Genomic DNA, 27,404 nt, shown 5'->3' on the forward strand with positions numbered 1-27,404 from the left:
GAGCAGTGGCATAAGTGGTAGGGCATTTGCTTTGCATGCACTAATCTAGGACAGACCGTGGTTTGATCCCCCAAGCTAGGAGCAATTTCCAAGCACTTAGCCAGGAGTAACCCCTGAGCATCACAGGGTGTAGGTCAAAAACCAAAAAAAAATCTACTCAACTTATAGTTTATCATATCACCAGTTGATGTAAATTTTCCATTTTCATTTATTAAAATTATTATATGTGATAAAATGATTATAAATAGTAATTATAAAATTTTGTTATAAGTTTTCCATAAAGAAGCAGGAGGGAACTTTTATAATGAATTGAAATATTCATATCTTATTTGTCTTGGTTTCATATTACTAATAAATTTGCTAGAGTTAATAGAATCTAACATGGAAAAATATGAATTCAAATAGGTACATATATTATAAATAAGCCTGGTTTTTGTTATGTATGTTTCTGTTATCACAGGATTCAAGAACAGGTAACACTTTTCTTAAGTGAGAGAAGCTTATATATTACACTTTAGGAATAAGCCCTATGTACTACCCAATACGGCCCCTAACAAACAAAAAAATAGTAATATCAAATTAAAATTGTATATTACAAGTAAATCTTTTATACAAGTGACTTTAGATGATAAAGCAAGATAATTCTAAGCACCAGCCTTCAGTTTGTATGTCCAAATCTACTTTGTTGCTGAGGAACTGAAGGTAACACATGTGCAAACTTTATTTAGAGAAAAGCTATCTCACAAGAAAACTTCTGATATTAATTGAAGAAATTTCTGAATTAATTAATTTATTTATTTTAATAATTAAGTATATACCGAGTGTCTATTATATCCAAATCTGCTCTATATTCTAAGAATGCAGTAAAAATAACATTTAGCAATTTTATGGCATCTAAATTCAAGTGAATGGCCTGCCCAAAGTGATTCCTGAACAGAGTCAGGTGTGACATCAAAACAAAGAAAAAAATAAAAACCCAATCTTACAAGAAATGCCATTTGGGTCAAGCCCAATTGATATTTTTACAGTTTGGGGTTTGTTTACTGTAAATATTTAATAATGAATTACTTCCTATTTGGCATAAATTTGTGTCCTGAGATTCACAACCACTAAAACAACCTTAAAAATGTTATTTAACCTGTGTCATATAAATTTACTGCAATATGCAATATGATGTTATCTTATTTGGGAAGCTAGTATAGAATTTATATCATGCCCAAACAGTCTTCTCATACATGTGAGTCATATCTAAATTATTTCTTGTGTCTAAAAATAGGTAATAATTTCTTCTTGTAAATACATAGTTGTGTAATAAATGAAAATAATTTTAGATTGCATGGAGACTAAAAAAAAGAGAAAAAAAATAAAATTAAGAAAAAACATTTTTATTTTCCAGAGTCCTCAGGTTGTTTATGAATAATAAATTAGGTACATAGAAAAATTGCTTTGACCTTTCCTAGGGTATTAGAATCACAAGGAAACATTAAAATTCAGATTGGCAAATTAGCATAAGACTGCCATCAATTTAGGGTTTTTTATTTTTTTAGAATTTCAATGATTCAAGCAAAGATTCAAGAAATGGCACTAAACAAAAAAAGGAGACTGAATATGAGGAAATAAGGTCTGGATTTTATACACTAGTATGCTATTAACGTACACCTGGTTTCATCCTAGAGTTCATAAAGTCAGTTTGTATTGGGAAGAAAAAGCAAAAGGCAAACTTTGGGAGAGTTTGAAAGAGGCTTGTTTTTCATGTTTTCCCACTTTGGATTCTTTTTTGTTTGTGTGGGATGACAGTTCCACATCTACAAGTGTGTAGAATCCTTACATCTTGATATATGTCAACTTGTTGCTTTTAAAGAATCTATGGCTATCACAATAGAAAACAATTAAAAAGGAAGCACAAGCAATTCTTTACAGGTGGCCAGTTAAATTTATTTAAATTCATTCAATGTGTCTCTTTGGTACATATTTTTGTCATTATTTTTAAAAGTCAAATTATTCTAATTGCCTATTTTCTTGAAATTCTAAACTATGCCTTAAATTATCTTTGAGAAAATGTGAAAGGAATTCTTCTTAGGAGACACCCTATGGGAGAATTCCTGCCCTTTCCCTCCTTTATATCCTTTTAAATAAAATTCTTCTAAATGTAAAAAAAAAAGAGAGAGAAATGAAAAATACATTATATTATCTATATTATTTTATGGAGTTAGGTTACCAAGGAGACTGTTCCCATAAGAAATTTTAGCTTTATTACTTTCACTTAAAAATTGCTTCCTTGAGAAAGCAAGAATCTTTTCTTTGTCAATAAAAACATCTTCAGGTTTATAACTACTTCTCATTCAAATAGACTTTATAGAAAATTATTCTAAGAGAAAATAATACTAAAAATTTATTTCTACCATTATTTTAAGGTACTAAATTTATAGTATAACATAGGAATGTATATTTATCATACTGAATAGCTTATACTTTCATAGAAAATAATACCTAGAAATGCTCTTATATTCTAATCAAGAATATTTATACCATATATTTCCATTTAAATTGATTACTTAAAAGGTTTTACCCCAGGGGACTACCAATAATACACTGAAAAATATAATATTATATCCCGATGACTGAGTCTATAACAAATTACTCAAAATTTAATGTTGTGAAAAAGTCATTATTAAAGTATAAGTGGGAGAATAAATTTTGAAAGAAAAAAATTAGATGACCTGTATCTTCACATTATCTGGGGTAGAGAAGGTATTTTTAAGTCTGAATAATATAAGTTTATTGATGATAAAAATCATATTAAACTACAATTGTTACAAATTATTCAATATTTAGAACTTTTTGTATTTAGCAAAATTACAAAGCCAGAGAGATAGTACAGTGGGTAAGGCACTTGCCTTATATCCCACTTACCCCACTTTGAGTCTCTGGCACCATATATGTTCCATGAGCATAGCCAATGACAGTCAGAAAAGTATAGAGCACAATCAACTGTGCTGCCTCAATAATTTTAATAAAGCAAAATTATATCAACTGTATTCAACTAATAGTGAAGGAAAAATTTAGCCATGTTTTGAAGTATATTCTAGGTTGTTTATACTTTGAAAAATTGATATAAGATTTACTATATCTTAATGTGTTGTCAATATATTTAAAGAAATATTTTTAATATAATTCCCCCAATGTAAAATTGGAAAAGTATTTTCTTTTATATATTTTGAAAATCAACTATAATTTCATAGGAAGGTAAATTCTCAAAATACCATTAAGCATATGAAAAGAGTGTAATTTAAGATTATTATATAGATAAAATTATTTTGGGGCTAGAAGAAAAATACAGCAGATAAGGCACTTGTCTTAATACAGTAGAAAATACAGCAGATAATGCACTTGGCATGCAGCCAACCCAGGGTTGAGCTCCATAATCCCCTATTGTCCTCTGAGCCTACTGGAGTGTTCCTTGACTACAGAGCCAGAAGTAAATTCTGAACACTGTCTAATGTGCCTCCCCTGACCAAAAAAGGAGACAAAATTATTCTAAAATGTATCTTAGAAGAGAATACAAATATTGAGCCCGTGAGTTCTTTGTGTTTTGCATACCTAATTAGTCCTGCCTTTGCAAATTTTCTAAATGATTTTGTTATTGGTGAATTAAGATAGTTTTTACTGCAACTTATTTAGAAAGATATGAGAAAAAAGAGAGAACACAGGCTTCTCCCGAGTAGAAATCATTAAGCAAAGAAACAGAAACAAGCATGTGAGACACAAGTTCAAGGGAGAATCCAGGCTTGAAGAGCCAGCCTCAACAAAATCTGTCGCACAATTCTCTACACTGAACTGCAATTTCTGTACTATGAATCAAAGTCTGGCATTTGCTCTTGAATTTTCTATAATGCTACCTTTATTTTCTCAACTGGAGATGATGGCCAGCTGTTCTCTCAAGCTGTGGATTGACCTAGTTAAAATCTATAGTCAGTAATAGCAGTTGGCACTGTGATTATTACACCTTATAATCCATACATAGTCATTGTATTCTTGTTCATATGATAATCTTTATGTTTATGGGAGACACTTAGTCAATTTTATTGTTCTTTTTCAAACTGATATATACACTAGCACTCATTTTTATTCTGATTATTCACAGTGAATAAAAGTTTCCCTAATTTTTTCAGTGAATAAAGAGGTCCCCAACTACAACTCATTCTCCTCTTTTCTAGGGTCATAAACCCTTGATTTAATTTTTCAACCAAAGCAAAAATAAAAGTTGAACTTGAGACTTGTGTACCAGCTTATTAGCTAACAAACCCACCTCTTTCATGAATCCATAAACCAATTGTGTCCTGTGTGCCTTTAATGTAAAGTGACTATTTGTTATAGGGACTTCTGTGTGAAGCAATAGTACAAATACTGTTTTTAAATAATAAACTATATGAACAAAATATTTATAATAAAAAAGCAATTAACTATAACAGGTAGGGTGTTTGTTTTGCCCACCACCAACCTGTATTCTATCTCTCCCACCCTATATGGTTCCCCCAAGCATAAACAGAAGTAACTCCTGCATGTAGAGCCAATAGTTATCTTTGAGCATGGCCAGGTATGTACCCAAACAAACAAACAAACAAACAAGAAACAATTATGGTTGAAAAGAGTTATCTTAAGAACCAAAATGTATTCTTTGCATGTTGAAGCACTTGGTTTGATCCCCAGCATTGCCCAGTTCTTATGACCATTGCCAGAAGCAAATTCCAAGTACCAATCCAGGAGAAACGCCAAAGAAATACCAGATATGGACCAAAAATGAACATTTTTTATGATAATGCATGATGCAGTTTCTTTTAGACTGTCATTGCTAAATAATTTTCAGTACTGCCTTTTGTGCTACACAATGGTTTCTAAGAGCTGGCGAGCATCAACTTCAAATGACTTTGAACATCTTCCTCTAGAAAATGTCATTACAACCAATGAACCCACAAACCTATTGCAATTTTTTGTTGTTTTTCCTTATTTTCACAACATTTCACTAGACTTTAACTATTACATGCTTTTCATTTTGGTGGAATTTAAGGGTTTAGTTTATTTAAATGACTCATATATAATATAATACATTATATAATATATCATTTATAACATAACACATATTATATAATATACAGTATACTATATTGTATAATATAATCATCACTCATATATGCATGATCACCCCAAAAGTAATTTTTCTTAACTTTAATATGTGGAATATCCCTAGATAGTTGGATCATAAAAGAGCTCAATTTCCAGCTTTATGTGGAATCTCCATGTTGTTTTCCATAAAGGCTGGACTAGATAGCATTCCCAGCAGCAATGAATAAGAGTTCCTTTCTCCCCACATCCTTGTCAGCACTGATTCTTCTTGTTCATTGTGATGTGTGCCAGTCTCTGTGGCGTCAGGTGGTACCTCACTGTTGTTTTGATTTGCCTTGGGGGGAGGGGGTGAGAAATTCCTCCCTAGGCATCCAAAAACTACAGAGGCTCGGCTGGGCCCAGAACACTCCGAATGCCAGGATTTCTTGGTGTGTTTGCCTGGTATGTTGGGGGCTCTGGGCAGGACAGCTAGCCATAGGACCCCTGGGCTGACCACTTAGTCCAGGGGAACAAGATTCCCCCCACACCAGGCGGGTCTTCAGGGCCATGCCTGGTTAATCGGGCCTTGGGGGAAGGGGGTGAGAAATTCCTCCCTAGGCATCCAAAAACTACAGAGGCTCGGCTGGGCCCAGAACACTCCGAATGCCAGGATTTCTTGGTTTGTTTGCCTGGTATGTTGGGGGCTCTGGGCAGGACAGCTAGCCATAGGACCCCTGGGCTGACCACTTAGTCCAGGGGAACAAGACCATTATATTCTTAAATATGACCATATAATCTGGCTATATACTTCGAAGTGATGGTTTTGGTAGCACGCATAACAATGTTTGAGGGCTACTACAAGTCTTACATTCAAGGGTCACTCCCATGATGTGAATCCAGCAACCAAATCAGGATGATTCTGGCTAGACATATAAAAATTTTATGGAGACCAGAGAGTACAGCAGATAAAGAATTTGCCTTGCATGCTGCCTACCTCAGTTCAATTTCCAGCAGGTCACATTTCCAGAGTACTGCTAGAAGTTATTCTTGTTTTTTTTGTGGGGGGGTCACACCCGGCAGCACTCAGGGGTTAATCCTGGCTGTATGCTCAGAAATCGCCCCTGGCAGGCTCAGGGGACCATATGGCAGGGTTGGCAAACGCTCTGCTCTCGAGCCGCATGTGGCTCCCAGGCAAAATGAATGCGGCTCTTTGCCTCTTATTATCACTTTTTTTTTTTGGTTTTTGGGCCACACCCTTTTGATGCTCAGGGGTTACTCCTGGCTATGTGCTCAGAAATTGCCCCTAGCTTGGGGGGACCATATGGGACGCAGGGGGATCAAACCGCGGTCCTTCCTTGGCTAGCGCTTGCAAGGCAGACACCTTACCTCTAGCGCCACCTCACCGGCCCCATCTTATCATCATTTTGTATACTGTGGCTCTTTGCCAAGTTTGGATTTTGTTCTGCTGCTTCTGATGAGGGACCTCTGAGGAGCGATCTCCAAGAGCTAGTTCCACACCCAGACTGAGTCCTCCTGGCTCCCATCCCTCGGAAACAACTACTCGGACCAGCGAGCGGACCGTGGGTCACATGTTGGGTCACATCTTGCCATTAGTTCTTAGCATGGAGGATGCAGCACACCCTCACCATCACTGCAGGATTTTGACCTTCACTCAAAATGGCAAAAATGCAATATGTGTTTAATAGATTATTGTTAAAATTAAATGCTTTTGTGTGAGTGTTTGTCTGTTTTGGCAGGTCACTGCGTGGTGTGGCTCTCTGATTCTCACAGTTTAAAATTTTGGCTCTTTGTGTCAAACTTGTTCACCACCCCTGCCATATGGGATGATGGGATTCGAAGCATCGTCTTTCTGCATGAAAGGCAAATGCCTTACCTCCATGCTATCTCTCCAGCCCCTAGAAGTTATTCTTGAATACAGAGCCAGAAGTAAGCTCTGAGCATTACTCAGATAGTTCCCCCCCCAAATTTCTACAACTGAATTACTTTTACTATTATAATAATTTTCTATAGTAGTTTAATGAATATATATACTTAGATGTATTTCCAAAAGTCTATGCATTTGGACTAGTAACTTGTGAATAAGTTGTTACTATTATGTTTCAATATAGATAGAAGAAAATTTTCTAATTTAGAATCAAAACATCCCTAGAAATTTGTTACAATTTTCAAACAAATTTGCAGTGGAGATATTTTAATTTTTTGTGGCCAAGCAGATACTTAACCAATGGTCAGAGGACCAATAGGCTGTTCCTACAAATATCCAACCAGACCATTCAATGCAGCCCATGATTATAGTGCTACTCTGGCACTTTGCATCGTACTCAGGAGATTATGTGGTGCCTAGGATTAAACCCAGGTTCTTGTAGATATACCTGGTACAAGATATAAAAGATATACATCATTTAATTCTGAGCTATCAGTCCTACCCAAGAACATCTTAATTTTGAAGGCTTTTCTTTTTTTTTAACTTGTGCATAGCTAGGAATATTAGAATTGAGTAATTCAGTAACCATGGCAATGCTAATGTAATTCATTATATTTACAACATTCCATAATTGTGTGATCATCAGGAAAATTATCAGTTATTTCCTATATCACGTTGTTGTAATTCTTATAGTTTTGGCATATTATATCAACATATGAGTTATTCTTTCATATTCTGAAAGTTGTTTGTGGCATTTTGTAATTTAAATAACTTTCATCAGAATATTTCATGAACTTGTATTAATCTACAAACTATATTAAAATGAATTTTGACATGTGCTAATTTATCTTAAATGCATTGTTAAATTACCCTATTTAACAGATGTTTTTATTCAGTTCGAAGATTATTTGAATTGCACTTTACTCAAGAAAAAAACAGATTCTTACAAATGGATTTGTTCCTTTCATCGTACCTACAGGCATCGTTTTTTTTAGTAAATTTTTTTGAAAACTCAAAATCTGCAAAAAGTCAAAGTGATAGTACAGCAGGTAGGGCATTTTCCTTGTATGCTTATAATCTGTTTCCGTTCCCCATATCCCATATGATCCCTGGAGAACCTCCAAAAGTAATTCCTGAGTACTGCTGGGTGTGATGCAAAAACAAATAAACAAAAATGGGGCTGGAGAGGTGGTGCTAGAGATAAGGTGTCTGCCTTGCAAGTGCTAGCACAGGACAGATCGCGGTTAGATCCTGGCGTCCCATATGGTCCCCCAAGCCAGGAGCGACTTCTGAGCACATAGCCAGGAGTAACCCCTGCCCGTCAAACGGGTGTGGCCCAAAAGTAAAAAACAAACAAACAACAAACAAATAAATAAAAATCTGGGGCCCAGAGAGATAGTACAGCGGCGTTTGCTTTGCAAGCAGCCGATCCAGAACCAAAGGTGGTTGGTTCGAATCCCGGTGTCCCATATGGTCCCCCGTGCCTGCCAGGAGCTATTTCTGAGCAGACAGCCAGGAGTAACCCTGAGCACCGCCGGGTGTGGCCCAAAAACCAAAAAAAAAAAAAAAAAAAAAATCTGAGAAAAAGCATCAAAGTCTAGAGAAATAATACAGGATGTAAGGGGCTCGCTCTGTTGGCTGCCAGCCCCCTGTACTACCATGATTTCAACCCCCTATATTATGTGGAGTCACTTCTAAGTGCCATTTGATTTAGCTCATTACCCATCACCAAAATAAAATCTTTAGAAAATAATGACATACATGAGGCCGGAGCAGTAGTGCAGTAGAGGGCATTTGCCTTGCACGCGGCTGACCTAGCACGAATGGCTGACCTAGCACGAACCGTGGTTCAATCCCCCAGCGTCCCATATGGTCCCCCAAGCCTTGAGCAATTTCTGAGCACATAGCCAGGAGTAACCCCTGAGCAACATCGGGTGTGGCCCAAAAAACATTAAACAAAACAAACAAAAAAAGAAGAAAAGAATGACATACAGACGACATAATGACATATAAAATTCTATTTCACGATGGTAGCATCATAATGGCACTGGCATTAATATGGTAATAACTGATGGGGGTGAAGTCAAAAATAATTCTTGAAATATATGTGTAAGTTTCATGTAATCTTAAATAGATTGTAAGTGGCTAAGTTCAATATTATAGTTTTGAAAATAAGCATGAGAAAATAGGCACAGTTCGTCATTATCACTGATTTCAAGTTCAGTAATTTGCATTTACCTTAACAATGACTGAACTATGGGGCTGGAGAGATAGCATGGAGGTAGGGTGTTTACCTTCCACGCAGAAGGATGGTGGTTGGAATCCCGGCATCCCATATGGTCTCCGAGGCCTACTAGGAGCAATTTCTGAGTGTAGAACCAGGAGTAACCCCTGAGCACTGCCTGATGTGACTCCGCCCCCCCAAAAAAAACAAAACAATGACTGAACTATACAAAAAATGTTTATATGGATGGAATAAGAACTAAGTAGACCACCAGCATACTTTTAAAATTTGCCCTAAGATTTTTAATATACTCTCTACATCCTGTTCCTAGACAGATGTGACAGCAAAGGAATGAAGCAAAAATTTCAAATAGAAGTCTAAATAATAAACTTTGGTCAGAGAAGAATGATGCAGACAACATGGAAAGCAGGGATGAATTTGAGACCTGGGTGAGTTAGAAGGAACACATTTGCTAATATGTAAAAGTGAATGAAAGAAAAGGAGGAATCAAATTTTAGAGACTTGAAAGTATAAAAAATTTCCACAAACCTACCTCTGATCTAACCTTTACCATTAACCATTGCCACTACTATCCAATTCTAAGCAATGCATATCAGTTGTTCGGTTTGGTGACCACAACAAGCAGTGCTCAAAGATTACATCTGGCTCTGTGTTTATGGGACCATTTGAGATCAAGGGTTGAACTCAGGCCTATTGTATAAGAGCTATGAATTTAGCCTATTGAAATATTACTCTATTAATATTACTATTAATTAATTAACACCATATTAATCAATACTTGGAGATGACCTTCACACTTATCCCCTAGAATTGCTGTTTAATCTAAGACAAATTTCAGTGATGGGTTGTGCAAAGACGAAAGAGTAAACTTTAACTTTTGCTTGCCTTCAGTATGCACATAATTGAGCCATGTGCCACCAAAATCCATGACAACTGACCAAAAATCCCCAAGGTTCATTCCTTCTAATAAGAAGCTATTCTTTTTAGAAGATCCTAAAATATATTCCCATTTTATTCTTCTTTATTTTTATCCATGTAACCAACATTTCATTTTCTTAGATGTCCAGTGCTATAGAATCATTAATCTACTTTACTTATAAAAGTGAATTAGGGAATTTAAAGAAAAAATAAACTGTTGGAATTTGCCCATAAAAGCTGCTTTCTGTTACTGCAACATCACAATGTGTTCAAAATACCATCAACCTAAGAAGCCCAAATAAGAGAAAAAATTTACATTTTCTTTTCTAGAATAAATCATATAATCCTCTTAATGTCACTTGGGTGATTTATATAAGGCATAAAATTGGTAATTAATAATTTATTTTAATAGTAAAACAAGCTTGGTTTTAAAATATTGTAAAATTATTATTTTAGCCAGAAGTTTTTTATTCAATTACTTTGTAAAAGATATGTTATTTAAAATAAAACATGTGTGATTAGTTTCATTCAAGTTAAAAATAATTACTAAATAATTTTTAAAAACAGAATAGAATGAACTAGTTCAAGTCATAGAATAATGTAGATTTACAAATATTACATAAGGTAATCAATAGGAGAGAATTTGACTCAAATATTCTGAAAGAAAGCAAATAAATGTCAAGCCCAGTAACAAAGGAATGAGGTAAATAATGGTTTAAATTAAATCTATGACCTGGCTTTTGCAGCAGATTAAGTGTGTCATGACTCTAAATTAATAGTAATTTATTACTGTGAAAAACAAATCTGCATTACAGAAACCACTAATAAGTTTTCCAATTCTCAGAGCATCAATCTTAAGAATTTAAATCCCAAATCACAAGACCCAACACACTCATTTAAGTGAATTGGTCTCTGTGCTTCACAAACTTTCTAACCAAATGCAATCAACCGAGCAAAACAGTATAAAATATACACTGGCATTTTAGTATTAAAAAGGATTCATCAGTAGCTATTATTTTTACCCTTCCTGTATAGGGCCACAGTGATCTAAAAAATGGATGACTTTTTTTTAATTTTTTATTTAAAAAACTTTATTACATCCATGATTGTGTTTGGGTTTCAGTCATGTAATGAACACCACCCATCACCAGTGCAAAATTCCCATCACCAATGTCCCAAATCTCCCTCCTCCCCACCCAATCCCAGCCTGTACTCTAGACAGGCTTTCTATTTCCCTTCTACATTCTTATTATTAAGATAGTTCAAAACGTAGTTATTTCTCATCCCTGTTTGCAGTGAGCTTCATGAAGTGAGCTGTAACTTCCAGCTCTTTTCTCTTTTGTGTCTGAAAGTTACTACTGCAAGAATGTCTTTCATTTTTCTTAAAACGCATAGATGAGTGAGACCATTCTGTGTCTTTCTCTCTCTCTCTGACTTACTTCACTCAGCATAATAGATTCCATGTATATCCATTTATAGGAAAATTTCATGACTTCATATCTCCTGACAGCTGCATAATATTCCATTGTGTATAAGTACCACAGTTTCTTTAGTCATTCATCGGTTGAAGGGTATCTTGGCTGTTTCCAGAGTCTTGCTATGGTAAATAGTGCTGCAGTGAATATAGGTGTAAGGAAGGGGTTTTTGTATTGTATTTTTGTGTTCCTAGGGTATATTCCTAGGAGTGGTATATCTGGGTCATATGGGAGCTCAATTTCCAGTTTTTGGAGGAATCTCCATATTGCTTTCCATAAAGGTTGAACTAGACGGCATTCCCACCAGCAGTGGATAAGAGTTCCTTTCTCTCCACATCCCCGCCAACACTGCTTGTTCTCATTCTTTGTGATGTGTGCCAATCTCTGGGATGTGAGGTGGTAGTCATAGTTGTTCTGATTTGCATCTCCCTGATGATTAGTGATGTGGAACATTTTTTCATGTGTCTTTTGGCCATGTGTATTTCTTCTTTGTCAAAGTGTCTGTTCATTTCTTCTCCCCATTTTTTGATGGGGTTAGATGTTTTTTTCTTGTAAAGTTCTGTCAGTGCCTTGTATATTTTGGAGATTAGCCCCTTATCTGATGGGTATTGGGTGAATAGTTTCTCCCACTCAGTGGGTGGCTCTTGCATCCTGGGCACTATTTCCTTTGAGGTGCAGAAGCTTCTCAGCTTAATATATTCCCATCTGTTAATCTCTGCTTTCACTTGCTTGGAGAGTGCAGTTTCCTCCTTGAAGATGCCTGTAATGTCCTGGAGTGTTTTGCCTATGTGCTGTTCTATATATCTTATGGTTTTGGGGCTGATATAGAGGTCTTTAATCCATTTGGATTTTACCTTTGTACATGATGTTAGCTGGGGGTCTAAGTTCAATTTTTTGCAAGTAGCTAGCCAGTTGTGCCAACACCACTTGTTGAAGAGGCTTTTCTTGCTCCATTTAGTATTTCTTGCTTTTTTATCAAAAATTAGGTGATTTTATGTCTGGGGAACATTCTCTGAGTATTCAAGCCTATTCCACTGATCTGAGGGCCTGTCTTTATTCCAATACCATGCTGTTTTGATAACTATTGCTTTGTAGTACAGTTTAAAGTTGGGGAAAGTAATGCCTCCCATTTTCGTTTTCCCTAAGAGTTCTTTAGCTTTTCAGGGGGTGTTTATTATTCCAAATGAATTTCAAAAGTGCCTGATCCACTTCTTTGAAGAATGTCATGGGTATCTTTAGAGGGATCACATTGAATCTGTACAATGCTTTGGGGAGTATTGCCATCTTAATGATGTTAATCCTGCCTATCCATGAGCAGGGTATGTGCTTCCATTTCCACATGTCCTCTCTTATTTCTTGGAGCAGAATTTTATAGTTTTCTTTGTATAGGTCCTTCACATCAAAAAATGGATGACTTCTCACTGAACCCATATAAACCTTCAAAATTATGCCAATAATGACATTCAAATTCTCACATTTGTTTTAAGAATACCTGTACAGGTATTTAAGAATATCTGTAAATTTTTTCAGGCCACCAAATGATAAATATCTATAAAGCCACACATGTCTGAAAGGTGGCACTTCATAAAATCAATGTATGTCAGGCCTTTGTTACACTGATGGAGTTGATATATGTGCCCAGGTCACACAGTGGGACTGGACACAGGTTGATGGCACAAAATACTGAAATGTTAGTGTATGTGATTAAAATGCAGAAATAAATGCTGAGCACAAGGGTACAGATAGGTAATTTGATATTTGTACATGCAATGACACTTTGGCATGTTTTCACATAACATATGCTCCCAAGATTACCACAAAATTTAGATCTTATGGTCTGATTAAGCTCCATAGCTACATTGAGAACATCCTGACTCAAATAGACCAAATTAATACCAATCCAAAAGTGAATAAAAAGGTATCCCAGAAAAAAAACTAAAGAAACAAAAATAAATGTCCTGAAAGAAAATTCAATCTAGAATAAAAAAACTTTTGTTTTTGTTTATTCAGGTTTGGAGACAATACATTGGGTAAGGCATGTGGCCTATATGTGGCCTATCTGGGATCAATATCTGGAACCATGTGTGATTTCCCCAATGAGCCCTGAGCACCACTGGCTATGGGTTTTTACCCTTCTCAAAAACAAAGCAAAACATTATATATATATATTAAAGGTAGTTCATAATATCTAATAGTTTTTCATGTTTTATGTATTTATGCAGTGAGTTATTACTTGTAATAACCTTAAAGTTAATTTATAAGCCAATATTTTTAATAAATTTTATTGTTACCAAAGTGAATCATGAATCTTTCACAGTAATATTTTAGGTACATAGTGACATTGAATCAGGGACATTCCCACCACCAGTGTTCTCCTCCCTCCACACTTGTTCCCAGCATGCATCCTATATCCCACTTCTCTTGCCACTCAGACTGCTACTATAACTGGTCCTCTCTGTACAGCTTGTTGTAGATTGGGTATTGATTCTGCAGTCGTTGACTTTGGGTTTGGTGTTTAAGTCTGATCATTTTTTATTTCTATTCAATTTTCATACGACTGTTTGGTCCTGTTACCATTCATTTTTTTCTCAATTTATGAGCCAGAACAAGATGATTCAAGTTTTGTGGTTCTGTTTAAAAAAAAAGGAAAGAAAAAGAAGGAAAAAAATTGGAGTAGTTCATCTAGAGGTTATAAATATTATTTAAAAGAAGAAAGGGAAAATAGAAGAAAAACATAAAAAAACAAAAACAGACAAAAACAAACAAAACAAAAAAATCAAACAAATAAACAAAACTAGCACTACAAATAAAGCACCATAGTAACAAAGACAACAACCAAACAATAACCATGAGAATGGGAAAAAAGATAGGAAAAAAAAAAAGGAAGGAGGATCGGTGTGGCAAGGTTTTGTGCTTCTTCTCCTTTTTTTTTTTTTTTTTTTTTTAACATAGGCACAGTAAATATTAGGGAAATCAGAAAGGGAATTCCCTTCACTAAGAGATACAGGGTTTCTCTGCCCTTGAAGCATACTGTCATGGGAATAACAGGCTCCATACACCCCAAGGTATTTTTTTATGGTGCCAGGAAACTTTCTTCTCAATTGTGTATGATAATATCAAGCCTCTGTAACTAGAGATCATGGTATTTGCACAGGTCATAGGATAAAGCCTAGGATAGTCTTTCTTTATTAGAAGTTCTGTTCCGGGGCCGGGTAGGTGGCGCTGGAGGTAAGGTGTCTGCCTTGCAAGCGCTAGCCAAGGAAGGACCGCGGTTTGATCCCCCGGCGTCCCATATGGTCCCCCCAAGCCAGGGGCGATTTCTGAGCACATAGCCAGGAGTAACCCTTGAGCGTCAAACGGGTGTGGCCCAAAAACAAAAAAAAAAAAAAAAGAAGTTCTGTTCCATCACTTATAAGCCAATATTTTATGGAAAAAATTTGATTACAAGACATGCCTATTAAATATTACCTTACTAATTTACTAATTATGAAGTGTTCTGGAAAGTAATTCTCTCCATATCCCAGGCTTCTTCTTGGAATTTCCTCCAACCTGCTATATTCCAAAACACAATTTAATTTTTTATTGTTTTTAAAAGTACTTCATTCTCTTCCATCTTGCATCATATTTAAGTTCTTTTGTCTCTGAATCTCCACACTTTCTTCCTTTAAATTTTTCTATTTTCTATTCTATTCTATTTCTATTCTATTTTTCTTAATTGTTTCTGTTTCAGAATTTGGAGTAGTTCTGAAAGACAGAGGAAAGCCTAAGGTAATACTATCAAGAGTAGAAACCAGACTTATGTCACACTGGCTGAAGATAGCACATGATTCCATTATTTTACCACATAACCACCTACCATTATTTTACCTGGGTTGATGTTTTTCACATGAAATTTTGGATTTATTGTTACTATTCACGAGATCTATAAATTGATTTATTTATGGATTAATTCACAAAATTTATTCAGAAAATAAAATATACTTTCAACCTTGTCATTGGAAATAAGTTAGAAAGTTATGTTTCTTAGTTCCAGACTTAATTCAACTGACCACATAACTGTATTTGGCTAGTTCTCTTATGTTAAAAAATATACATCATTTTAAACTAATAGATTACCTCACTATTGGTCTTTTGATTAGTATCTACCAAAACTATAAGTTCCTATTGAGGAAGTAAAGGCAGCTGTTTGGCAGGTTGGTCTACAATATGACCACTGCAGAAAATTCCTAATCTTTTGATGATATGTGTACCCATCAGCATAATATGATTATAATAATAGAATTAAGTGATTATGCTATTGAAGCAAAAGGTAGCTTTGCCTAGTGCAGATGAATCATTGGCAAGCAAACATTGGTCATGTGCAAAGTGAGTGTTTTGCTTCCTTAGATTTAGTACTGCATTTTGCATCAGTGGTGCTCGAGATTGATCAAAAATTACATCAAAGAAAGCAGCAATGCCAGTAAAAACTTTAAACTCTGCCTTAAATTTGCAAATGGCTGCTTATCAAACATTATTTATATTTTTATTTATATAGTGAAGAGCTGTAAGGGTTACTCGAGCTCTATGAGTAGTAATCTAAGACAGTAGTAGTATTACTACAATCTTAGTAGTAAAAGACAATAAGGAGCATAATCTATCAGGTAGGAAGATGGATAAGATACTTTATCATTCAAGTTCTACCATGGAATGAGCTGGGCTTGATCAAGGAATAACTAGAATAGCTTTATGTATCAGGGTGTGTGATGTATGGAATAGAAAATGTCAAGGCAGAATGCTTGGTCAATGCTGGATTTCATGATTTGTCCTCAATCACTGAAGAGTTATCAGTAAAAGAAATGCTTAAACCTTTCTATCTTGGTTTCAGTAGCCTTCTTGTGTGACCTCCAGCATCTCAAGAAAAACACATCACAGACCTTCCTGTTCATTCTACTCCCTGTCCCATATCCACACCCAAACTCTTAACTCTGCTTTCCACTGCTTATCCCCCAAACTATAGGGTCTCCAATAGTTCAACATCTTTTTATTGCACACACTTATTCACACTTATTACCCTATCATTGGGTGAACACCTAAGGGTTAAAAGCCAATGCCAGGTCTAAACTCTGAGTCTCCTAGTGGGGAAAACTATAAAGTTTCACCCTCCTAGCACAATTATGAAGAATCTACTTAGAAGTCCATCAAGGTGAATGATTGAAAATAATAACACATAAGGTTTTCCAGTACTAACCTGGTCTGGAACCTCTGATATTGACTATGAAGATACCATTATTAGAACATTTAATGAGTTCAAAGAAATTATGACACAGGAAGTCATTAAAGCACAAGAAAGTATGAGAATGGAAATGATAAAGCTAAAATCAAAAATGGCAGAAAAAATCTGAAGAGTAATGAAGTACACTAGAGAAGTATGGAGTAAGTTCAAAAACAATTTAATAATCATCAAAGTTTCATCAAAGAAATAGCAAAGCAAAATTAGTAAAGGCCCATAATAAAAAATATTACAGATAAGAATTTCCTAGTACTGGAGGCCAGAGAAATTGTACTTGCTTGGCACAGAGCATACTTTGGTTTGATTGCTGGCATCCTATATAGTTCTCTGAGTATGTGAGATGTAATTCCTAAGCATTCCCGAGCCAGGAATAACCCTGAAGCATCATTTGGTGTGGTCCAACAAACAAAGAGAAAACACAAATAAACCAAAACAACAAAAACAATTTCCCAGCATGGAAAACTAAAGATAACCTGATCCAAAAAGTGTCCCAATAAAAATAAGCCCAAATAGGAAAATGCCACTTTGTATGAGAATGATAAAGCCAAAGACAGAGTATTGAAAGAGGGAAAACTATTAAAATTTTAACCTTGAAAGCAGTTTTGTAAAAAGCATTAAAATTTCTTCTTTAAAAGTAAACTTCTAAAAATAAGGTAAAGTGTGAAGAACCAGGGAAATGGCTCAGAAGGCTGGAGAGTATACTTTCAATGTGGGAGTTTTGGATTTCATGTCTGATAATGCATGGTCCTCTGAGCATTTATAGATAGAATAACTGGCAGAGCACTAAGCAATGGCTAATCCCCAAGCACTACAGAATGTAGTTATAATCCTCTCAGGGGTATTGGGGAGATAATGCTAAGTATCTTGTTGGTACCCAAGTATCAAAAGCGTATCATTATCCTATTTTCTCTGTACATTTCCCAACAGTGATTATCAGTACTTCTACTTTAACAAAATCATTTAAATTAGTGAACTAACAGTCATATTAAGAAAGCATTATGCTTCTCAAAGTATTTGTTTTGTTTACATGAGGACTACCCACTGAGGTTTTGAGTCAGCCTGGAGGCTACTTTCTAGTGATGCTTGGACCTTAGGGTCCAACCTACAATTCAGTACTTGGATCTAGTTGGTGCTTCAGCACCACCAAGGCCACACTTGTACATAAGGGCCCAGTGGGGCCAGTGTGGTCTCTAATTCAAACCTTGTACATGTTGGTAATGTGTTTTTCCACTTAAGCTACCTCTTGGTTTCTATATTTGGAGGCAACCAAACCTGACTACTCAAGGGTCAGTTCTAATAGGGCTCTGCGAATGACATGAGGTGACAAAGATTGAACCAGGTTTGACCACTTGCAAGGCAAACTCCCCTTGCATTTGTTGAGTGGGTTTGAGCATGCCTTCCAGGCCCATCTTTCTTATTTTGAATTTTTTTTTCAGATTCCAATATACAATCTCAATGCTTGGATATACTCTAGAAACAAATTCCTTGTTCACCATGCATTTGATTTATTTTATTTTTTAGATAAAAAAAATGTTTAGACTTATTTTTCCCTCTCTGACTTGTGCTTACATCAAACTACAGTTTTAAGAGAATAGAATATTTCAATATTTTTGGGGGGGGGTTGGTTTTTGAGCCACACCAGACAACGATGACGACGTCATCACTGCTGGTTATGTGCTCAAAAGTCGTTCCTGGCTTGGAGAACCATAAGGGATGCCAGGGGAATCAAACCACGGTCTGTTAGGCTATCGAGGGCAAGGCAGATGCCTTACCACTTGTGCCACTGCTCCAGCCCCATTAGTCACTAATTAACCACTTCCCCTTTTAAGTTGCTTTATTTAAAAAGTGTCATGCTATTGCTATAGAATTATTTCCACACATTTGTGGAGGGTTACCTCATGCCATTTTGTGCTTTTTATTGACTAGTCCCCATGCTGCAACTGTATTTTTCAAGGCTAATTTTAATGTCACAATAAACAAACGTTTCTCACATATGTAACAAAATCTCAGGTTATTTATTTTCGTAATCAATGTTGAAAATATTGTGTTCTTATAACCATCACTTTATGTTAGTAGTATTTTAATTTCCAAACAAAAATATATTCTGTCATTTCCTAATATGTTCAAGGAGACATCTCATCTCTTCTAAAACAACTGTTCTAACCATTTATTTTTAAAAACCATTAATCAATGAGGAAAAAATGCTGTTATAAAATTTTATGATTGCCAGCTTTATGCATCAACTTGGCTTGCCTTTTTGTTGTTGTTGTTGTTGTTGTTGTTGTTGTTGCTTTTGGGGCCATATCCAGCAATGTTCAGGGGTTACTCCTGGATTTGTTCTCAGAAATTACTCCTAGCAGGCTCAGGGAACCAAATGGGATACCAGGGCCAGAACTCAGGCCAGCCGTGTATAAGGCAAATATCCTACACAAGAGTGATGAGTGCAGTTAAAGAAATAACTACATTGAGAACTATCATAACAATGTAAATGAATGAAGGAAGTAGAAAGCCTGTCTAGAGTACAGGCGGTGATGAAACAGAGAGGAGGGAGTTTTGGGACATCTGTGATGGCAATGTTGCACTGGTGAAGGGGGGAGTTCTTTACATGACTGAAATGCAACTATAATCATATTTGTAATCAAGGTGTTTAAATAAAGATATCAATTCAAATATCCTACACAGCATACTATGACTCCTTCCCTTTGCTTGCATTTTAATTGCCAGAAAAGCATTGTGAAAATATATAGAGTATATAAATAATTGTAATGAGTAGGCAAATTCATAAATAAAATATACATAGCACAATAATAATTGCTTATCTTACTGGTGCATTTTCTATGGTGGAACCCTGAAACTCTTAGTTTTTATATACTTATTTACTTTTCACTTTTGTTTTGGGATTCATTCAAGGCTTACTCATGGCTCTAAAGAATCATGCCTAGCCGTGCTCAAGAGACCATATGGAGCTTTAGAGATTAAAAACTCAAGTTGGCTGCTTGCAGAGCAAGCACATTAGCTGCTGTCTTATCTATCCAACCTCAATTCTCTTTCTTATATATACATAGGGGCCACTTTCTTTACAAGATGAGAGAGAAATATGACTCCAGTAAACAAAACATCAAGGTAAGAGTGGGAAGACACAATAATAGAAATAAGACTTGTTGATAAGAAATTTTTCTTTAACAATTTCTTCAAATATGCTCAACATCAATAATCGTCAGGGAGATGCAAATCAAAACTACTATGAGGTACCACCTCATGCCACTGAGATTGGCACACATCACAAAAAAGAAAAACAAGCAGTGCTGGTGGGGATGTGGAGAGAAAGGAACTCTTTTTCACTGCTGGTGGGAATGCCATCTAGTACAACCTTTATGGAAAGCGATATGGAGATTCCTTCACAAATTGGAAATTGAGCTTCCATACGATCCAGCTATACCACTCCTAGGAATATACCCGAGGAACACAAAAATACAATACAAAAATCCCTTCCTTACTCCTTTATTCATTGCAGTGCTATTTACAATAGCCAGACTCTGGAAACAACCAAGATGCCTTTCAACAGATGAGTGGCTAAAGAAACTGTGGTACATATACACAATGGAATACTATTCAGCCATCAGGAGAGATGAAGTCATGAAATTTTCCTATACATGGATGTACATGCAATCTATTATGCTGAGTGAAGTAAGTCAGAGGGAGAAAGACACAAAATGGTTTCACTCATCTATGGACTTTAAGAAAAATGAAAGATATTTTTAACAGTATCTCAGAGACAAGAGAGATGAGGGCTGGTAGGTGCAGCTCATGACATGAAGCTCATCACATAGAGTGATGAGTGCAGTTGGAGAGATGACTACACTGAAAACTATCATAACAATGTGAATGAATGAGGGAAGTAGAAAGCCTGTCTCGAGTACAGGTGTAGGGGGGTGGGGAGGGGGGAGATCTGGGAAATTGGTGGTGGGAATGTTGCACTGGTGAAGGGGGGTGTTCTTTACATGACTGTAATCACACAACTATAATCATGTTTGTAATCACGGTGTTTAAATAAAGATAATTATATATATAAAAAAAACAATTTCTACAGTGTCCCTAAATTATAACTCAGATCACCTCTGTGAGCACTGTTGGGTTCTACTCATAATGATTATTATTTACAAAGATTCATTTTCTTTTTTAACATTACTGTATTACTCTGTTTTAATTTTGTAATTAAATTATTTAATTGGATATACATGAGAATACAATTACAAAACTTGCTCATGATTGAGATATAGTCATACAGTGTCCAACATCAATACCTTCATTAGTGCACATTTCAATACAACAATGTCCTCAGCTTTGATTCCACCTCCAAACCCCCTCCTGCCTCTATGGTAGACACTCTCTCTTTCTCTCTCTTTTTTAAACACTGTGATTTGCAGTATTGTTACTGAAACCATATCATGTATATCACTTCACCCAGTTCTTTTTATTCCCCTTGCCTCATTTTACTGATAAAATAAGGCCCAATTAATATGTATAACACCCTTAACATATAACTGCCTTGCCATGAGTAATATTTAGTTGATACCATTACATTAATTTTAGGGGTGTCTTTCCAAGGAGCACATGAAGCCTGGGATCATTTCTGACAATATTTAATCCATCTGTGCTGGCATGATAGTTCAGTGTTTGGGCTCAGGAGTTCTGGGGCTCCCAGAATGATTCTCAGTGGAACTTGGAGGGTCATGTCATGCCAGTGATCACATCTGGGGTCCAGCACTGCAAAGTATGTAGTCCAGCCTTTTAAACTATGTCCCATTAAGCCAATATTTGACTTGTCCTCATTTAAGACTTCTAGCAAGGACATCAGAGTGAAAATTCTTAAAATAACATACTTAAAATATAATACTGGTCCTACAGTGTATTATCTGTGACCTTGGGAGAGTTTCTAAGTTTCTTTGAGTCCTAGGATGCAACCTAATTTACAACTGCTTATTTCCAATGCATTTTAATGGCAAAAGTTAGCTTCTCTCCGTGGGTCCCTTCATCTTCTTTTAATTATCTCCCCAATTTTCTATCTGCTACTCTGAAGCAAAGGTCTGTGTTTTCTTGATTTATCCCTTCTGCTGTGATGCTACTCAGCCCTCTATAACCCTATCTTGTGGCTAAGCATTCAGCTTCAGCAGCCCACGTTACAACCAATTCCTGTTCCTCAGACTTTGAGAATGGAGAATAGTTTCACTTGAACAATTTTTGCTGTGTTGATCAACGCTTTTGCCTTAAATTTGCAGCTGCACCTCAAAGATAACAGAGAGCAATTTTCAATCATTGCAATTGGATTAAAATTAAGGGAATGGCAAGACTAATAATTTTCCAATGCTGAACAGCTATAAACTTATGAAAGGATTCTTGATTTTTGTTTTAATTTTGTTTTATGACTACGTCAACAGTACTTAGGGCTATTCTCAGCTTGGTTTATTACCCTGAAATGGGGTCGAGGAAGACTATAGGCAAATCTTAAACTCAGGGCTAATGAGCTACTTACTGCTCTGGCCCCAAAAGGTTTTTTTTTTTTTAAGATATTCCTTTCCTTTTCAGTCTTTCTGCTACCTCCCAACATATCCAGTACAATTCCAGCATATAAAGATTTATGACTTGCATTCTGAAAAGTCCATTTCAGAAAAAAAGATTACCTATGCATTTTTATAATGAATTCACTTTTAATTCCTGTCCAGGATTAAAGCGTTGTAGATTGATGTGCTTGGATATTTTCTTCCATTTTAAAAAGAAAGAAATTTCTATCAAATATTCATATAAGGCAAATGTTCCCTATTTTCCAAAGTCTATTTTTTTTTCAGCCAAACCCTTTGGTCATATTACCAGTAGATTGGTATCTACTTTTAACAGTCCCCTTTATGTCAATAGCTTCTCATTAAAGGTCACAAAATGTTATTTATTATCACTGAGAAATAACCTAAAAAAACATAAAATAAACACACAAGACAGAGAATATTGGTATTTTGACATAAAAGGTAGAAAATGCTACATATTCTATTCTCATTGTTTTTACCTAAAAATAATAAAACCTAAAGTATTAGCAAGATAATTCACCTGTTGTCTCTGGAAACCTGAGAAAGGGCTCCAGTGTGTGTGGGGGGAGATAATTCATATATTCAGTTGCATCTCCTCTCTCAAAAGTAAAATATCTTATTTTCTTACATTTAGGCATGAATTATAAACTTTATTCTAATTATTAAACAAATAGACTTGCCCTCTTCTGTGAAGAATTTTCAACTCATAGGGAAATAATTTTGCTTAAAGGCAATATTTTTATTGTGATTTAGCCTCTCAGTTCTTCTTTAAGCTACCTTATCCTAACCACAACCTTCTTATCATATAGAAAATTATACTATTTTTTCTTTAATTCAGAACTTAAATATTAATACAGAGTAAAGCAATGAATAAAAAAAGAAAGACTTTGGAATACAATTGTGCCTTCCTCCAAAAATACTCCTACAAGGTTCCCATTTATCACCTAAGAAGGAATCCTGATGAGGAAGAGGCCTCTCACCATTACCAATTTATAATTAGTAGCTCAAACATGAAGGTAGAAAGAGATGACAAAAATCGGATCAGAATGTTGTAATCTAGACCTAAGAGAGCAAGTCAAGTAGATCTTATCACTTTTTAGTTCAGAACCAAGTGACACTGGCCTAATGTTTTTTTAAGCTTTCATAATATTCCCTCTTATTCCCTCAAAAGACCAAGACAAGTCCCATTAGAGAGCCAAGTGGTTTTTTTCTTTTGAACTTCTTTTTTTATTTTTAATAATATATATTTATTTTAAACATAGTGTCTTACATATCATTGACAATAATAGTTTAGGTACATATTAACATAAAATCAGGGGAATTCCCATCACTGAATTGTTCTTCCTCCACCTCCGTTCCGTCCTGCATCCCATAACCTCCTCCCTCACCCCTGGGGCTGTTAGCATGAGTGGTCCTCTCTGTGCCTAGCTTACTACTCAGTGATCTTACACCTGTTTGGTCTTGGTACACCCCTTATTTCCCCCTCTAGTTGGGAGGCGGGACTAGATAGTTTAAGTTATGTGGTTTTGTTTGAAGAAAGGAAAAGTAATAAACTGGGGTAAAAATCAAAAACGTCGAAAATGGGTGGAGTCCTTCTAGAGGCTCTCATCCTCGGTTTGAGAGACAAAATGGGAAAAAAGAAGGTGAAACACCACAACATTAAAAACAGAAGTGTCAAATAAAATATTCAATGAACACTCCAACAATAAAGATAAGCTCCACTTAAAAGCCATGGTCTTGTAAAATCAAAAGCATTTCTCTAAGGCAAGTATTATTGTTGAGATGATAAACTTCTCTGAATAATATTTTATTTATTATGCACATAACTTATAAACTTATAAACTAAAATACTGGAATTTGCATCACTAATAAAAAATGATTATTGCTTTAAGTAGAATATCAAGTTAATTATGCATGGTTAAAATAAATATGAAATACCTTATAGTAAAAGGATTAACTTGACAGCATAAATCAATTTCTACTGGATCAAAAATATCTATTAAAAACTATTGATAATTAATCAGCATACTTTTCTCCATGTAAGTATATCCATGTAAAGATAAATTTTGTGGCTTCATTTTTAACAGCTGTATAGTATTCATTGTTTAGATATACCACATTACTCTAGCCAGTCAAATGATATTGGGCTTCTGGGTTGTTTCCAGATTTTGCCTATTGTAAATATAGGAGCACAGAGGGCATTATTGTATTTGGTTTTGCGATCCTAGGGTATATATCCCTAGGAGTGGAATTGCTAGATCATATGGGAGCTCAATGCTCAGTTATTTAAGAAATATCCATATTGTTTTCCAGAAAGGTAGCACTAGATGGCATTCCCACCAACAGTGAATGAGTTTCTTTCTCCCCACATCCATGCTAGCAGTTGTTCTTGTTCTTTTTGATGTGTGTCAGTCTCTGGTGTGAGATGATATTTCATTATTATTTTAATTTGCTTCTCCCTGATGATTAGTAACATGGAGCATTTTTTCCTGTGCCTTTTGGCCCTCTGAATTTCTTCCTTGAAGAAATGCCTGTTGATTTCTTCTCCCCATTTTTTTGATGGGGTTAGATGCTTTTTTTCTTGTTAAGTTCTGTTAGTACCTTGTATATTTTATATATTACCCCTTACCTGATGGGTATTGGGTGAATAATTTCTCCCATTCCATTGGTGTCCTTTTTACTCTGGTAGCTTTTTGGTTTGAAGTGCAGAAGCTTCTCAGTTTGATATAATCCGATTTGTTTATCTTTACTTCCACTTATTTGGATAGTGGTGTTTTCTCCTTGAAGATGTCTTTAGTCTCAACTTAATGGAGTGTTTTGCCTATGTTTTCTTCTTATTCTTTCAGGTCTGATATTAAGGAATTTAATCCATTTTGATTTGACCTTTGTGCATGGCATTAGATGGAAGTCCGAATCTGCTTTTTTGTATGTGTTGACCAGTTCTCCCAAGATCATTTGTTGAAGAGGCTTTTCTTGTTCCATTTTGTGTTTCTTTTTAAAGTTTAGATCAAAGAGTTTTGAAGAACCAATCTCAAAATTCACAACATGAAAATAAAAACTAATTTTACCTCTAACATTTTATAGTTTGGCTCTCACAGTGAATGTTTTTAAATATTATTTCTTAGACATTTTGCAATCATTTTTATCTCTTAGAAATTTTGCAATCATTTTCTACCTATGACTAGCCTAACAGTAAACATAGAAAAATTATATGTTAAAAGCAAGACCACATTTGGATGCAAACTCAATTTATTGCCATTTTAATTTAGCCCAATTGAACAATTATTTCTTAATCCTAAATAACTATAATATGTGCAAAAGTTTACATACTTATAAATATAAACTCAAACAATTTCCATCAATATAAATCCCTGCCTTTTATTATTATTTTTTATTTTAAAATTTTAAATATTTTTTAAAAATTTAGTTAATTTCTAATTGATTCTTTCCCTTTATACAATTGTACAGAAATATTTTTCTGTCACTGATACATTCTGACCAATTATATACAAGCAAGTTGGTATTTTTCTTTGTTCTCATTTTTCAAATCAAATAAAATAAGATAGTAGATACAATTAAAAGACTTATTATATAGGGGCTGGAGCGATTGTACAGCAGTAGGGCGTTTGCCTTTCGTGCGACTGATCCAGGACAGACCTCGGTTCCATCTTCTGTGTCCCATATAGTCCCCGAAGCCAGGAGCGATTTCTGAGTGCAAAGCCCTGACTAACCCCTGAGCATCACCAGGTGTGACCCCTCCACCCCTCAGAAAAAGACTTATATACCCTATTGGAAGCATCTACATTAATATGCTAGTTAAAATGTAATCAGACCTCTCTGAACTACCAGTGCACCGAAGTTTATAGCTATAAATCCTCTCAACAAGCTCTTACACAATACTGTTACTCTTGTTTACGTTATTGCAGAAGATTAAGAATATATAATTAAAATTCTTTCAGAATAATGTCATGGGCCGGAGAGATAGCATGAAGGTAAGGTGTTTGCCTTGCATACAGAAGGTCAGTTGTTTGAATCCTGGCATCCCATATGGTCCCCTGAGCCTGCTAGGCACGATTTCTGAGCAGAGATAGGAGTAACCCCTGAGCACTGCCAGGTGTGACCCAAAAACCAAAAAAATTAAATAAATAAGTAAATAAAATAAAAATAGAATAATGACATAACATAGAGAATTTTTATTACTAAAAAGAAATTATTTCAATTTTTTAGTTTTGACTGTGTTTCCCTTATTGGAAATCCCTTATTGGATTACCACAGCTCCAGATATTCCTTATTATAACATCTTGCAGACCAGAAAATCTGGCCTGGGGAATATAACATCTCTACATGCCTGGTTTTGCTATCTTACTTCCATCTGTTAATTGACAGTAAGCATGGACTGAAAAACCACAGAATGTGAAAACCAAATAATAGCTTAACTATAATAACACATTGATGTTGGCAGTACAATATGTGCAAATGAAGCCACATCGAGTCATCAAGATATCCAGTTATTAAGCTATACACCTGTGGTAATAGGCAGGCACAAACATGCTAAAAGGCTTATCTATCAAGTGTTGAGTTTTACACATGTTATCTCTTTCATCTTAAAGTGTATCTCTTTAAGTTGAATTACTTATTTGCCTCTTACAGATTAAGTTGAAAATTTACAGTATCCAAGTTTACCTCAAGAAATGTTTTATGTGGTCTTTTTCCTGACATTAAAAATTCAAATTAAAGTTTGCGCATATCTCTTTTGGATATTAATATTTTTCTCAGTGTTTAATATAAAGATTCAATATAAGTCAAATTGGTGTATGTGATATAGAATAAGAGTAAGACACTATGCCATATAAAACTTGAGAGAAATGTT

This window comes from Suncus etruscus, chromosome 4 (assembly GCF_024139225.1).
Source record: "Suncus etruscus isolate mSunEtr1 chromosome 4, mSunEtr1.pri.cur, whole genome shotgun sequence".
Classification (NCBI taxonomy): domain Eukaryota; kingdom Metazoa; phylum Chordata; class Mammalia; order Eulipotyphla; family Soricidae; genus Suncus; species Suncus etruscus.